The sequence below is a fragment of the Ceratotherium simum genome, chromosome 36 (genome assembly GCF_057802395.1).
Source record: "Ceratotherium simum simum isolate JZ-2026a chromosome 36, ASM5780239v1, whole genome shotgun sequence".
Lineage (NCBI taxonomy): Eukaryota > Metazoa > Chordata > Mammalia > Perissodactyla > Rhinocerotidae > Ceratotherium > Ceratotherium simum.
The window spans coordinates 31,289,298-31,305,172 of NC_141935.1; the positions used below are offsets into that span (position 1 = coordinate 31,289,298).

At 40.2% G+C, this 15,875-nt stretch overlaps 1 non-coding gene across 1 annotated transcript; it reads left to right on the forward strand.

The window, feature by feature from the left end:
- Positions 1-15,086: 15,086 nt before the first annotated feature.
- On the forward strand, positions 15,087-15,193 carry LOC147912377 (U6 spliceosomal RNA). The gene has a single exon (XR_015550045.1). It is a non-coding gene; the product is annotated as a U6 spliceosomal RNA (small nuclear RNA).
- The last annotated feature ends 682 nt before the right edge of the window (positions 15,194-15,875 follow it).

The following is a 15,875-nucleotide window of genomic DNA, read 5'->3' on the forward strand; positions in this document are numbered from 1 at the left end:
AAATCCCAATTCCCAATATGATAGTATTAGGAGGTGGGGCCTTTGGGGGGTGGTTAGGTCATAAGGGTAGAGCCCTCATGGTTGGGATTGGTGCCCTTATAAAAGAGACCAGAGAGATGGCTCATCCCTTCTGCCCTGTGAGGTTACAGTAAAAAGATGGCTGTCTAGGAAGTGGGTTCTCACCAGACACCACGTCAGCCTGCACCATGATCTTGGACTTCCAGCCTCCAGAAGTGTGAGAAATAAATGTTTGTTGTTTATAAGCACTCAGTTTATGGTATTTTGTTATAGCTGCTTGAACAGATTAAGACAGAAACCCACTCTGACTGAGACTGGAAGAGGATTTCTTAACGACGTTAAAGGGGGAAGTAAGATTTGAGGGAGAGCAGTGGAGCTTAGTTACAGGATCTGAAGGGAGTGATCGGGAAAGGGGATTAAATTTTAAAAAAATACTTTTTGAATAGCTAATATATTCATATGGTTAAAAATTCAAAGAGAACAAAGTACAGAGAAAAGTGCTTCTAACCCCCTTCCACCAGCCATCCAGAAACCCTCCAAAGTACTAGCAACCAAAGTACTAATTTCTAGGGGTCACTCCAAAAATATTCCATTCATATACAAGAAAATGCGTATATATTATTTTGTTACCCCCCCCTTTTTTTTTTGTGACGAAGATCAGCCCTGTGCTAACATCTGCCCATCCTGCCCTTTTTTTGCTGAGGAAGACTGGCCCTGGGCTAACATCCATGCCCGTCTTCCTCTACTTTATGTGGGACGCTGCCACAGCATTGCTTAACAAGTGGTGCATCAGTGCATGCCTGGGATCCAAACTGGCGAACCCCGGGCCGCCGCAGCGGAGCGCGCACCCAACCGCTTGCGCCACCGGGCGGGCCCCACCCTCTTTTTTTCAACTCAAATTGTTGTATACTGTCATAGTATTGTATTGTTCCCATGGGACGGGATCAAACCTGTGATGAAGTTTATTTTTATGGTTTCTTAGTAGCCTTCAGGAGTCTGAAATGGCTGTAGCTTTCCAGTTCAATCTTAGTCTAAGTGCATAAATGTCCTAAGTTTGAGTGTACTGGAGGGCATCCCAAAGGGTGTGGGGCCGTAGGTATCCCAGTAAACTCTGTCCCAGGCTTTGTAGATGGGAGTTGATTAATAGGATGGCATTGTGACAGAAGAATGACACTTGGATTCAGGCCACCCTGTTCAGGGCACTTAATTGGCTGTTGTGATAAAGAAGACCCTTTCTGTATTCCATAGCTTTGGAGGCCAACTTGTATTGACTTTTGTACTTATTGTATGGTCTACATGAGGTACAAATTTTGCTGTATGGCTACAAAAATTGGGAGCCAGAGGCTGAGGATTGGTCTCAGGGAATGTACTTCCTGGGGCCTCTGGGCATATAATTCCTGGGGCCTCTGGGTGTGTACCCTCTGTGACTTCCAGGTTCATACCCCTAAGCCTCAACCTGATCTCCTTAACATGGGAAATAAAATATTGTATTCACTTGAAAAGTGTCAGCCCTATTAAATGTGGAAATCTTCATGCAAATACAGAACAGACAACAGTTTATGGCAATATCTTCATTAGCTTTGAAAGACAGAGGGGATGCAAACCAAAAAGGCATTACTGTGTGCTCAGATGGCTGCAGGTGTGTTTGGAAATCTAGCTCCCTTTCATTATTCTGTTGGTCATGCTCTTCCACATTGCATGGGATCCAATAATCTTTAAGTTTTATCAGTTAATATGAGTGTATTGTAAGCATATATTTGGAAATAAGTGACATAAGGAGTAATTATTCCTTATATGCATAAGGAATAAGTGAAAACTTACCACAGTGGCATTCAAGCCTCTTAGTGCACTGGAATGACATTTGTTGCCATTAAGGGGATACAGGGCTCTTGTGTTTCAGCAGTCACTCTGAGACTCCGCCTCAACTCTAGTCATCTAACATGCTGGTGACTCCACTCATCTACTTGTATTCTCTCTCTTCCAGATTCTTCCTCCTACTTTGTTACCGACTAGTTTAATCTCTACTCTGTGTCTCCTACCCCTTTGCTTCCACTTGCTCATGGCTTCTGATACCTTATGATTCTGCTTACTGCTCTCTCTCTCTCTCTCTCTCGATCTGTTATTCCCCTTCTGTCTCTCTTTCATCTACATCCCTCTCTGTATGTCTTCCTTTAAAATTCCCAAGGAAGAAAGAAGAAAAGTCTCTTTGGTCATTTGCCAATATCGAGTAGAGAGTGCTTTTGTTGAGTAGAGCTTGTATGAGGGACAAATTCACGGGCCTTTCTCTTGTAGACCTGTAGATGTCATTTTCTGGTTATGTAGCCATCTCTGGTTAAAGCAGCTGTGCCCAGGGAGGCAGATCAAATGGTACAGAGCATAACAACTCAGACGTTAAGAAACCCTCAGAAGGACTGTGGATTTGGCAGGTACCTTAATACCTATCTGGTACAGTTACCGCCAAATCCTGATGAGTTTGTATAAGCCTAATATTAGGCCATTCTCACCCAATTTCTAGGCCAGCAGTTAGAACTCTGTGATAAATTCACTGGTTTCTGACCACTCACTCCCCTCCTTGGTAGTGCTAGTGATTCATGTCATGGTGGTGGACTGTGGTCGAGATTGTGTAGTCTAATGCTATTTCCTCTCTTCCTGAGCACATAGATAAACTATAATTCCCAGACTCCCCCGCAGATAGAGAGAGGCTGGGAATTATGGTCTAGCTAGACCATCTGACTGAGTTTTGGCCAATGGAATGTAGGTGGAATTGATGTGTGCCACTTTTAGGCCTGATCCATAAAAACCTCCCATGAGTGATCCTTCAGGCTTTCTCCCCTTCTGTTTTGATATGTACAAGCAGAGTGACGTTGGAAGCCGTGTGTTGAAAATGATGGCATCACAAAATGGAAGGAGCTGGGTCCCTGAATGATGTTTTGGAGGAAAACCACCTGTTGATCAGGAAAACTCATTCTGGATTTAATATAAGTCCCCTTCATGACTGTAATATTAAGCCACTGGATGTTGGAGTTTGTTATAGCAGTGACCATTATCCTCACAGGCAGCATTATTGAATTTTCTCCACAGGCACTCAAGGAAGGGTTTGGGGCCCCTGGATATTCTGGTGAGCTATGACCTAGGCTGGAGTTGGTTGAGAGGGTGGCCTGTTCAGAGAGGGCTGATGGGGTACAGAAGAGCAGCTATCATTGTTTTGCTACTCCTGTCAAGCACGACGTGAAGAATGTCTCCCTTTAAGACTGCCTCCACAAATCACAAGCTATGGATATCAGACACATTTCTAGCCACATAAGAAAGTCCAAGAGTTGTTTGAAATTGCCCAAAATTTACTTGGGGGAGAGTGAGAAGTGCAGTAGAGGTTAGTAACTAGTGGTTCCACCTTGTACACAGAGCAAGTAACTCCATCTTCACACAGTCAATTGTAGCAATGGAATTCAGTGTTCTGTACATTCTAGATAGAGAGAGTGACAGAAACTTCATCCATTCCCTCTACAGAGATAGTAAGGCAAGATGTCTGAATCTGTTCTTCCCCTGGGGGGAGATGAGAAAGACAGGATTGGTATGGGTGCTATTCACGTGGCTATGAAAGGAAGATTTGGTTACATTAGCAGGGTCCCAAGGGGGATGGGAATTGATTGTTTTCATCTTTGAAGGACTCAGAAGCAAGTGTTGAGAGGTGCCACTGTATAATGCAGTAATGAAACCACGCCAGAAGGCAGGCTGTAAGTACTCTGATTCAAGTAAGCTTTTGGTTAATTTAAAGGCATGGGAGCTACACCAGCTTCTAACCCATAGCCCTCTTCTATTTCATTTTTTGAATTACTGAGAAGTGACACTCAAATGTCTATTTTTTCTGAAAACTACTGATGCCTCTGTAATAGTTTACAACCTTCCACTGAGAGCTCATTTCAGGCCATCTTTTCTTTGCTTGCAAAACTCTAAGAGTATTTGTGTTTTTAACTGAAAGCTTATACTTTTTCTCTCTCCTAAGCTATAAACTTATTGAAGACCCACTATATTTAATATTTGGGTTCTGTAAAGCACACCACAGTGTCTTTTTTCTATATACAGTGTCAATACTATTGGCAGAGGGTATGTAACTAGTTGTGTGGATTTATTAGAACATGAACATGTAAAGGTGGGTTAGGAACCATTCAGTGAGTGATCTTGTTTGCTGCCCCAAGGAGCCTGGATTTTGTTATACTGGTAATACAAATCCATAAATGCAGAGAAGTGGCAAGACTAGATTTGGATTTTTGAAAGAAAATGCTAGCAAGAGGATGGTAGATAGGTTGGCACATGGACTAGAGCAGTGGTGCCTAGTTCTGGGTGCACATTAAAATCATCTGGGGAGGGGCCGGCCCCGTGGCTTAGCGGTTAAGTGCGCGCGCTCTGATGCTGGCGGCCCGGGTTCGGATCCCGGGAGCGCCCCGAGGCACCACTTCTCCATCCAACGCGAGGCCGAGTCCCACGTACAGCAACTAGAAGGATGTGAACCTATGACGTACAACTATCTACTGGGGCTTTGGGGGGAAAAAACTGAATAAATAAAATCTTTAAAAAAAAAAATCATCTGGGGAGCTACTAAAACACACACACAGACAAATACAAGCAAAGATTTCAACAGGGACTTGAAGAACAAGCTTTAATGGCACAAAGTCTGACAGTAGCAGATATAAACAAGGATACGGAGCAAGAGGAATTCCCATTCTCCTCAAAGGCATCTAAATGAGAGCTTGGGAAAAAATTTGGATAACAGTGTGTCTGTGTGTGGACTTAACGGAGCTGCCCCACAAGCCCAGATAGTCCAGGACTGCATGCAGAAGAGCAGCATAGAACTGGTACTGAGAGCCCTCCAACCTCACGAGACCTTGTGGCTCTCCCGAACCCCAACCTAAAGCCAGGCAGAAACAAGGATGTCTGCACAGGGGCAGGCATGGATAGCGTAAGTGCCTTAGCCACACCCTCACAAGTAAAACACCTTTTGATAACTAAGCTTTCCTTGACATTCACCCTCATCTCTGTATTCTGCTGAATTATCCTCTCTCTGAGGCAATGCACATGGAATGCCCTAGCCGCCTAGGTTGGGGGAAGAGAACAAAGAATTATGGATGAAAGGCCTCCATTATTATACCAAAATATAGTACTACACAGATGTCTTCCATATAAAGCAAAAAACAAACAACAACCAAAAGACTTCTACCCAATAAAGTCCCCCAGCTAGTGTCTTTCTCTCTTAGCTACGAATCTTAATAAGAAAAGGAGTTTGCTTTTACTGATCATCTTCACTCTGTTCATTCTTCAAAATGCAATTTGTAATTTGACATCTATCTCCCAACCCCATTTCCATTCAAACTGTTTTCCCTGAGGTCACTAGTTGTCTCTGCCCTTGTTTCCCATGACATCACCTTTTGTTTTCATCTAATGTCTCTGACTCTTCCTTCTCAGCAACTTTTGGGGACAACTGTCCTTCTATTTGGCTTATTAATGTCCACCAGAGTTTTGTCACCATCTCTCTTTTCACTTTATACCCTTTCCTGGGAAATCTTATCCATACCCAAATCTGGAGCTCAACCTAGAAGATTTTTTTTGAAATCCATTAAAGAAACAACTCTAGGTCAAAGGGGAAATTGTAGGACAATGAAGTTGAAAACTTCTAGAAGATAACAATAATGGAAATGAGATATGAAAATGGAAATGACATCAGAATCTAGGAGATACAACCAAATCCAAACTTATTAAATGTCTATCTCAAGAAAAATAAAAGCATAAATAAAAGGAATAGAATATCCAACTCAAAAAGTTAGGGAAAAAGTGTAAACTGAGAGAAAGCAGAAGGGATGAATTAGTGAAGATAAAAATAAAATTAATGGGGCTGGAAACAGGGAAACAAGAGGAACTACTAAAATGAAGAGCTGGTTCTTGGTAAAAGATTAAAAAAGATAAACCAATGGTAGGACCAGCCTGGTGGCGTAGTGGTTAAGTTCATGCACTCTGCTTCAGCGTCTTGGGGTTCACTGGTTTGGATCCTGGGTGCAGACTTATGCACCACTCAGCGAGCCATGCTGTGGTGGCATCCCATATACAAAATAGAGGAAGATGGGCACGGATGTTAGCTCAGCAACAGTCCTCCTCAAGCAAAAAGAGGAAGATTGGCAACAGACGTTAGCTCAGGGCCAATCTTCCTCACCAAAAAAAAACAACAACAAAAAAAGAAGATAAACCACTGGCAATTTTTTTTTTTTTAGAGAAAGCACAGTAACACAAATCACTTGGGACAATAACCGTCAAAATGAGGAAATTTTAAAATATGATAAGAGAGTAGTTTTTACAGCTCTATACAAGCAAATTTGAAAAATTAGCTGGAAAGGCCAACTTTCTAGTAAAATATAGTTTATCAAAACTGATCCCAGTTATGTATTCTTGGATTGGAAGACTTAATATTGTTAAGATGGCAGTATTCCCCAAATTGATCAATGGATTCAACACAATTCCTATCAAAATCCCAGCTGCCTTTTTTTCTCCCCAACAATTGACAAGCTGATCCTAAAATTCATATGGAATTGCAAGAGACCCAGAATAGCCAAAAAACAATCTAGAAAAAGAACAAAGTTGGACTCACACTTCCCAATTTCAAAATTGACTACAAAGCTACAGTAATCAAGACTCTGTGATACCAGCATAATGGCATGAGACTATATACAGAGATCAATGAAATAGAGTTGAGAGTCTAGAAATAAACTGTTACATTTATGGTCAATTGATCTTCAACAAAGTTGGCAAGTCCATTTAATGGAGAAAGAATAGTCTTTTCAATAAGTGGTGCTGAGACAACTAGACACTCACACGCAAATGAATGAAGTTGGACCACTACCACACAATATGCAAAAATTAACTCAAAATTGATAAAAAACCTAAATGTAAGAGCTAAAACTATAAACTTTCTCTTAGAAGAAAACATAGGTGTAAATCTTCGTGACCTTGGATTAGGTAGTGGTTTCTTAGATATGACATCTAAAGCACAAGGAAGCAAAGGAAAAAATAGATAAATTGGACTTCATCAAAATTAAAAACTTTTGTGCTTCAAGGGACACCATCAAGAAAATCAAAAGCCACAAAATGGGATAAAATATTTGCAAATCATATATCTCATAAGGGTCCAGCATCCAGAATATATAAAGAACTCTTACAACTCTATAATAAAAATACAAATAACTCAATTAAAAAGTGGGCAAAGGATTTGCATAGACATTTCTCCAAAGAACACAGTTAATGGCCAATATGCACATGAAAATATGCCAAACATCATTGATGATCTGGAAAATGCAAATCAAAACCACAATGAAATACTACTTCAGATCTACTAGGATGGCTATAATTTAAAAAACGTAAAATAACAAATGTTGGTGAGGATGTGGAGAAATTAGAACCCTCATACTCTGCTGGTGGGAATGTAAAATGGTGCAGACACTTTAGAAAATAGATTTGTTTGTAGTTTCTCAAAAAGTTAAACATAGAGTTACCATATGACCCAGCAATTTCATTCCTACGTATATACTCAAAAGAAATGAAAAAATATGTCCTCACAAAAACTTGTATGTAAATGTTTCTAGCAGCATTATTCATAATAGCCAAAAAGTAGAAATGACTCAAATGTTCATTAACTGATGAATGGATAAACAAAATGTGGTGTCTCCATGTAATGGAATATTATTCAGTCATAAAAAGGAATGAAATTTTGATACATGCTACACCATGGATGAACCTTGAAAACATTATGCTAAGTGAAAGAAGCCAGACACAAAAGACCATATATTGTATGACATTTATATGAAATATCCATAATAGGCAAACCCATAGAGCCAGAACATAGATTACTGGTTGTGAGGAGGTAAGGAGAGAGGAGAATGAGAAGTGACTGCTAACAGGTATGGGGATTTTTGAGGGGGGGTAATGAAAATGTTCTAGGATTAGATAGATGACATAGACGGCTCAACATTGTGAATATACTAAAAACCACTGAATTAAACACTTAAAAAAAGTCAATTGGTTAAAAAAAGCAAAACAAAACCAAAAAAACTGATCTCAGTAAAGATAGATAATCTATAACATACTAATTTCCATAGAATCAATAGGCAAGTTTTCAAAGAGCTCTCTCACCAAAAGGCTTCAATCCAGATGGTTTCATTAGGAGAATTCTATCAAACTTAAAAAAATTTTGATCCTAATGGTACTTAATCTCTTCCAGAAAATAAGAAAAGAAGGAAAACTTCCAAATTCTTTTTCTGAAGTGAGTATCATGTTCATACCAAAAATGTAATAAAAATTGCATAAAAAAATCCTACAGAACAGTCTTATGAATATCTATACAAAAATTGTAAATAAAACACTAGCGGGGCCGGCCTGGTGGCTAGCGGTTAAGTTCCGGTGCTCTGCTGTGGCGGCCCGGGCTTCGCAGGTTTGGATCCCGGGCATGGACCGACGCACCGCTTATCAAGCCATGCTGTGGCAAGTGTCCCACATATAAAGTAGAGGGAGATGGGCACAGATGTTCGCTCAGGGCCAATCTTCCTGAAAAAAAAAAATTAAAAAAATAAAATACTAGCAACAAAATGCTATAACACATTAAAGTAAAATGAAATTTATTTTAGAATGAAAGAATAGTTCTATGTTAGGAAGTGTATTAATATGTTTCATCATATTAATAGATCTGAGAAAAAAATCATAAGATCATCTCTATAGATATTTAAGAGGCATTTGACAGAATTCAACACACATTCATAATTTTAAGGACTCATTATACTAGTCAGAGTTCTCTAGAGAAGCAGAACCAACAGGAGATAGATAGATAGATAGATAGATGATAGATAGATAGATAGAGCAAGCTATGGATAAAGATAAGAAATTTATTACAGGAATTGGTTCATGTAATTACGCAGGCCAAGAAGACCCATGATCTGCCATCTGCAAGCTGGAGAACTAGAAAAGCCAGTGGTATAATTCAGTCTGAAGGCCTGAGAATCCGGGGAGCCAGTGGTGTGAGTGCAAGTCCAAAGACCCGAGAATCAGGTGGCTGATGGTGTAAGTCCTGGTCCGAGTCCTAAGCCCTGAGAACCAGGAGCACTGATGTCCGAGGGCAGGAGAAGACAGATGTCTCAGCTCAAGCAAAGAGGGCAAATTTGCCCTTCCTCTGCCTTTTTGTTCTACTCAGGCCTCCAACAGATTGTGTGATGTCCACTGCATTGGTGAGGGCACTCTTCTTCACTCAGTCTAACCATTCAAATGCTAATCTCTTCTGAAGACCCTCACAGACACACCCAGAAATCATGTTTTACCAGCCATCTGGCCATCCCTTAGCTCAGTCAAGTTGACACATAAAATTAACTGCCACACTCAATAAAGTAGAACTTGAGGAAATACATCCTTACCATGAATTATGTATGTCTCAGCCTAAAATCCAGTTTCTTACTTAATGAGGAAGCAAAACCAGCCTTTCCATCAAAGTCAGGAACAAGGTAAGAATATCCACATTCACCATTATTATTTAGTATTAACTAGAGGGATTAGCCAACGCAATTAGACAAGTAATAATGGAGGCATAAATATTGGACATGAAATGGTAGAAGGTAGAAAAGAGAGAAGAAAAAAGAAAACTACCTCTATTTGTAGATATGATATCATGAAATATCAGAAAAACCTAAGAGAATAAAAGAAAAAACTACTATAAAGAAAAAATTTAATAAAGTAGTAGGAAATAAAACTAATATACAGAAATCAAGACCCTTCAACTGTACAAACAATGACCAGTTAGATGATATAATGGGGGAGAAGACACATCAACAATAGCAACAAAAAAGCTAAAATTTATAGACATAAATATAACAACAAAAAATACAAATGCTACATCAGGAAAACCTGGAAGATATAAAAATAGACTTGAGCAAATGGACAGACATACCATGTTTTTGGATAGGAAGGCTTGAAATCATGAAGATGCCAAGTAATCCTAAGTTAGCTTGTAAATCTAACCCAACCTCAGTTAAAATACCAACAAGATCTTTTCTGGAGCTAGACAAGTGAATTTAATGTTCATACGAAAAAATAAATAAGCAAGAATAGCCAAGAAAACTCTGATAAAGAAGAGGAAGGGGCCGGCCCCGTGGCTTAGTGGTTAAGTGTGCGCGCTCCGCTACTGGCAGCCCGGGTTCGGATCCCGGGTGCGCACCAACACACCGCTTCTCCGGCCATGCTGAGGCCGCGTCCCACATACAGCAACGAGAAGGATGTACAACTATGACATACAACTATCTACTGGGGCTTTGGGGGAAAAAAAAAGGAGGAGGACTGGCAATAGATGTTAGCTCAGAGCTGGTCTTCCTCAGCAAAAAGAGGAGGATTAGCACGGATGTTAGCTCAGGGCTGATCTTCCTCACAAAAAAAAAAAAAAAAAAAAAAAAAAAAAAAAGAAGAGGAAGGAGGTGAGTTTAGCTTTATTTGATATTAAACCAAATTACAAATCCTTTACAATGAAAACAGTGTGGCATAACAGACCAACGAAATAGAACAGAAAATCCAGAAATAGTCCCAAGTGTGTACGGAGAGTTAATATGTGATCTAGGTGACATCTCCAATAAATGGGGAAAGATAACAACTAGATAGCCATTTGGAAAAATACAAAAATTAGATCTGTATGTCAAGTTGTACACTAAGATAAAGTCTATATGCGACAAAAATCTACGTGTAAAACATAAAATCTTATAAGTATTAAAAAAATATATGGGTGAATTCCTTTATGAACTTGGAGTGGGGAAAATGACTCAAAACAAAATCCAGAAGTAAAAAGACTGACACATTCAGCCACATCAAAAGAAAAAAAATTCAAGTTAAAAAAAAACTTGAAAAATTCAAGAGATAAATAACAACTTGAGAAAATCTTAGATTGCAAATGGCTAATATCCCTAATATATAAAAGTGGTAACTACTTAAAAATATCTGATTAGCCAGAAATCTTCATTCTTTCACCATGGAGAAAAAAGGAATTTATTATGCCATTATTTTAAAATTTAATCTTTGTAGTGTTTATAAAACATTTTATTTTGAAATTAGAGTTACAGAAATGCGAAAAATAGTACAGAGTGTTCCTGTGTATCCTTCACGCAGCTTCCCTTCGTGATCATTTTTATATGATCATAGTACAGTTATCAAAACCAGGAAATGAATGCTGGTTCAAAACTGTGAGCTAAGCTTCAGCTCTCACTGGACTTTCTCCAACCGTTCCTGCATCCCCCTCTCTCCCGGGCTCCAGTGCAGAGACCTCTGCTGCCTTTAGCTGTCTTGTCTCTTTATAAAGTCCTCCAACCTGAGACAGTTCCTCAGCCTTTCTTTCCCGTGATGCTTCTGAAAAGTCCTGCTCAGTGACTTTGTGGACTGTCCCCAGTGTGGGTGTGTCAGACGTCTTCTCAGGTGTAGATGGAGGCAATGCGTTCTTGTCAAGAACGCCACAGATGTGACTTTGTGTTCTTCTCAGAGCATCGCGTCCGGGGGCCCTTGATGTTGAAATGTCTTATTACTGATGATGGTCCTTGATCACTCGGTTCAGGGACCGTCTGCCAGGTTTCCCCGCTGTAAAGTTATTATGTTCTCCCTTGTAATTAGTAGATATCTTGGGAAAGATACTTCAAGACCGTGCAAATATCCTGTTTCTCCTCAGACTTTGCCCACTAATTTTAGCACCCATTGGTTGGTCTTGCCCCTAGCAATGATTACTGTAGTCTGCCAAACGGTGTTCAGTGTTATTTTTCAAAGGAAACCCTAGGACAGTGTTTGTTTTGTTTGGGCAGTGAGCAGCCATTTGGCAATGCTGAATTTTAATTATTTAGATCTTTTACAACAATGAAAAATATTTTAGTCAATTATTTTAGTAAAGATTTATTAAACCCTTGTTATAACCAAAACATCTCTGAGAAATCTGCAAAAGGCAAGTGGTTCTGGTTTGTATCTGAGTCTTTTCCTCTGCCTCTATTTTTCAGCCCAAATCCCACTCCCCACCACGACTGTTCTCAGAGGATGTTATTGCAAAGAGGCCAAGAGACAGAATCTCAGGAGTCAGGGGATGGGACCAGCTTCCACTTTTGCTCCACACGGGTTATGTCCCTAGAGGGTGAGTCAAATAACTCCTCCAAGTTCTAGTTTACTTCTTTTTAAAATGAGGATTCTAATCTGGATTGACGTGAGAATTAAATGAATCAATGTATATGAAAGTATTTTTTAATCGAAAGGCATTTTTCAAACTATAAATTGTTCTACACATTCATTTATTATTCAACAGAGATTTATTGAGTCCCTGCTATGTGTGAGCTCCTTCTAGGTGTTGGAATATAGCAGTGAAAGGCCTCTAACCTCATGGAACTTATATTTTAGAGGGAAGAGACAGACAATATACAAGTAAACAGATAAGTAAAGACAATTTCAGATAGTAGTAAGTGCTACAACGTAAATAAAACAGGATGATGCAATAAAATGTGCTATAAGGAAAATAAAATATGTATTAGAGAGTGAGGAGTGGTTGGGTGGGATGAAACCATTAAATGTTCTGGTCTGGGGTGGTTTCTCTGGAGGTAGTTTTTGAGTTAAGATCTTGAAGATTAGAAGGAGGCAGCCATGTGAAAACCGGGGCGGGGTGGGGGGGGGAGGGCAGAGCAAACAGGAAGGTCCTATGAAGGGGAGGGGTTAGTGTGTTGGAGAAAAGCAAAGATGGTAGCGTCACTCTGCTGTTGTCAGAGTGGCGCGGGATCAAGTCCAGAAGGTTGGCAGGGCCAAGTTATGTAGAGCCGTCTAGGCCCCGAGGAAGGGTTTAGATTACCAGCGCAGCCGGAAGCCATTGGGGGATTTTAAGCGGGGAAATTACATGCCATGACTTTCACCTTAAAGATTGTTCTGACTGCTGTGAGGAAAGTGGATTGAAGTGGTTAGCGAGAGCAGAAGGAGGGTCCTGTGGTGCTCCAAGCAGGGGCGAGTGGGGCCAGAACAGGGTATGATTGTTAGGATTGTTATTGTTATGGGCTGAATGGTGCCCCCCCAGAAGTCATGTCCCTGATGCCTACTGCCTCAGAATGTAACCTTATTTGGAGATGAGGGCTTTAAAGAGGTGATTCAGTTAAAACGAAGGCATAAGGTGGGCGCTAACGCGATCTGACTGGTGTCCTTAAAAGAAGGAATTTGGACATACAGACACCAGGGATGGGCATACAGAGGAAAGGCCACGTGGGGACACAGCGAGAAGACAGCTGTCTGCAAGCCACGGAGAGACACCTCAGAAGAACCAGCCCTGCCAGCATCTCGACCCTGGGCTTCCAGCCTCCAGAACTGTGAGAAAATTCACTTCTGTTGTTTCAGCCACACAGTCTGTGGTATTGTGTTATGGCAGCCTGGGCAGACTAATGCAGTAATGATGATGATGGTGGTGGTGGTGGTTTCTTCATAGCATTTATCATTGCCTCAAGTTAGCTCATATATTTATTTGTGTGTGTGCACGCTTTCTCCCACCTGATTGCGAGTGCTGTGGTTAGAGCAGGGACCTCGTCTGTCTAGCTCATGACGGTACCCACCGTGCCTAGGGCAGTGCCTGAGCCATAGCAGACGGAAAGTAAAGATGTCATTAAATTATTTATTATATCAGTCCACATAGTCCAATGTTTTATAAGGCTTTTTTCTATGATACACAGGAGATCCAGAGTTCTTCATTTGGGGGCTGCCAACTCTAGCACTAGGACTGTATAGGAAATGATACTGTAACAAGTTAGGACGAGGTTTCTGGAAAGCATATTTTAGCAGTGGGAAAATGATCCTCACTCGATTAGAGGGACCTTTGGAAAAAGAGGCCTTTTTCTGAACAGAGGAGTTCTGCCGAATAAGGAGATTTACTTATTACTTTAGTTTCATTTCGTGGCTTTGCCAAAATAAGGTTAATCTGTGAAAAATGCCTTCCACAAGGACAGGTCTCCGGGTTGTTGTCTGCTGTATTGTAAATGGTATCTGGCACATCGTAATGTTCAATAAATATTTATTAAATAAATGAGAAACATTTTTAAATCCTACTTGTGTTCCTTATCAGAAATTTTTGAATTACTTTTAACATTCTCTTATACTTATCGGGATAGCAACTATTTCACAGAGGAGGTAAAATATTTTGCTTATTCTTGTCTCCCTTAGAATTGTGCCACTTGTCCTGAAGCCGGTCTTCACTTTGCCGCGTTTTTGACCTGAGGGTGACGGGCCCTAAAGGGAAGACTCTCATCCCAGCTCAAGGGCACTGGCTCCACCTTGTGTCAGGAACGTGGTACTACACCCACGAACGCCGGCCTGCCAAAAGCCAGCCTGGCCCGGGGGAACGTGTGCAGCGGTCCAGATGCTGGGTATAAATTAAATGATGCTGCTGCTGGTGGGCAACCTTACTGGACTCATTTTGTCCCCCTGTTTACTACTCTCTATATAGTGCAAGTACAGAGACAAGTTGCTAGTATTCAACCATAAAGGCTTTTGGAGTTAGTTTGTAGTTCTTATATAGGACATCTACTCTGACAAACGAAATGAAACGTCCCTGCAGATTTTAAAGACTTTATATGAAACAGTTGATTTTCATTTTCTCTGAAAAACCTCCCCAAATCGAGGTGTTGGCAATTAAAAAAAAAGAAAATCCTCTGAAATCGATTTCAAAGGAAGAAAACATTTTTCAAAAAGAAAAAAGACTTTTTTACAAGAGATATATTTGATTTCTGTTTTGTGTATGTGGTAGAACACTAAGTGGGCTGGCCCCAACCCGCTAGTTGTTCGGAGATGAACCTGTGCAGAGCCAGCACGGCAGAGACCATGGGAACTGAGCAGAGTGACTGGACTCAGAGGGTCCATGATGAGCTGGAGGCACGCCCCACCCGCTGCTGCCAGCTAACAGGAGCAGGTGGTTCAGTTTTCAGGAATTCTGCAAGCCACTGTTAAAAACTAATTTACATAAAAAATAAATTACATAAACTTACAAGTAAATTATATTAAAAACTCAGGTGCTGGCTTCTGCAGCACTTATACTAAAACTGGAACGATCCGGAGAAGGTGAGCACGGCCCCTGCACAAGGGTGGCAGCCAAGCTCAGAAAGCCTTCTTTACTTTCAGGTTGTTCTGTATAAAATGCAAAATAAATGTTTTTATTCACAGGGGAAACATAACAAAGGTAATAAGTACTCAAAACATACCTCTTCCTCATTGCTGTACTGCGTTTTATTCTTGTCCCTGCTCTGGAGATGGTTCATGTGTGGTGTGCATGGTGGAGACACCATAAACGGTACGCTATCGTGCGCCTCTCTCCAGCTCCTCCTGGAGTGACTTCACATTGGTAGCGTGGAATTGGCCACAGGGGTGTGTTTACACGATGGAAATACAAATGCTGCTAATCAGGGCTTTTTCCTCTTGAGGACCCAGTTGATAAACAGCACACTGTTGTCTGCAAATGAGTTTATTTACGCCTTTTCTCTCTACTCTCTTCCAAAACCTGACAGACTTTAGAAGAAATTATTAAAATTTAAAAACTATTTTAATTTTATTTTACTACACTGATTTCAGTAAGTTTTTAAATAGTTGTTTTAAAAGGTTACTTTAATAATTTTAAATATTTTAATAATTTTAATATTACAATAGCTTTAAAAGTTACTTTAAAATAATTTTTAATCATTTCACTTGATTCAAAATCCCATTTAGTAGAAGTAAAATAGGTTAATCAGCCTTAATATTACATACAATTATATCAATTACTTTATTTCATATTTTGATTAATTTTCTAGTTCCTAATATCTTAT